Here is a 1,103-nt window from a genome sequence, read left to right as displayed (position 1 = left end):
TGTGACCATCTACATTAGCTGCATCATCCTGATATTCTGGTACAAGATCACCATTCTGAACATTTTCCTGAACCTCATCAACATCATGTGTACCTCTATGGTAAACTGGCTCAATATCAACCAAACTTCCACTAGCACGAGATTCTGGCTTTTTCACTTTGTCAATATCCTCAATGGTTTGATTTTCAAAGAACACTACATCACGGCTTCTGACTAACTTCTTCTCAACTGGATCATACAGCCTGTAGCCAAATTCATCAAACCCATAACCAATGAAAATGCACTGTCTAGTCTTCGAATCCAACTTAGATCTCTCATCTCTTGGAACATGCACAAATGCCTTACAACCGAAGACTCTGAGGTGATCATAAGAAACTTCCTTTCCACACCAAACTTTATCAGGAACATCATTTTTCAAAGCAACAACGGGAGATAAATTGATAACATGAACAGCTGTGGAAACTGCCTCAGCCCAAAATGAACTAGGCAACTTTGCATCATCAAGCATACATCTAACTCTCTCCATAATTGTCCTGTTCATTCTCTCTGCTAAGTCATTTAACTGAGGAGTCTTAGGAGGAGTTTTCTGATGCCTGATACCGTACCTTCTGCAATACTCATCAAACGGTCCACAATATTCACCGCCATTATCAGTACGGATGCACTTCAATTTCTTTCATGTCTGTCTTTCAACAAGGGCATGAAACTCTTTAAACACACCAAGCACATCACTTTTGTGCTTCAAAGTGTAGACCCAGAGTTTCCTAGAATAGTCATCAATAAAGGTTACAAAGTAAACTGCACCTCCGAGTGACCTAACCTTCATTGGTCCACACACATCAGAATGTATCAACTCAAGTGGCTCTGACTTTCTTGAAGGAGGATGGCTCATGAAAGAAACCCTTCTCTGTTTTCCAGCCAAGCAGTGAACACACTTGTCCAATCTAGCTTCTTTAACCCCAGAAAGCTTACTCTTCTTGGCAAGGTAATCAATCCCCTTCACACACATGTGACCAAGTCGTTTATGCCACAATTCTGATGCACATTCTTTTTCTACAACATTCACTGAATCATCAGAAACAGAACTTTGCAAAGAGTACAAG

This window comes from Ipomoea triloba, chromosome 16 (genome assembly GCF_003576645.1).
Source record: "Ipomoea triloba cultivar NCNSP0323 chromosome 16, ASM357664v1".
NCBI lineage: Eukaryota > Viridiplantae > Streptophyta > Magnoliopsida > Solanales > Convolvulaceae > Ipomoea > Ipomoea triloba.
Note: the sequence above shows the minus strand (reverse complement) of the source record.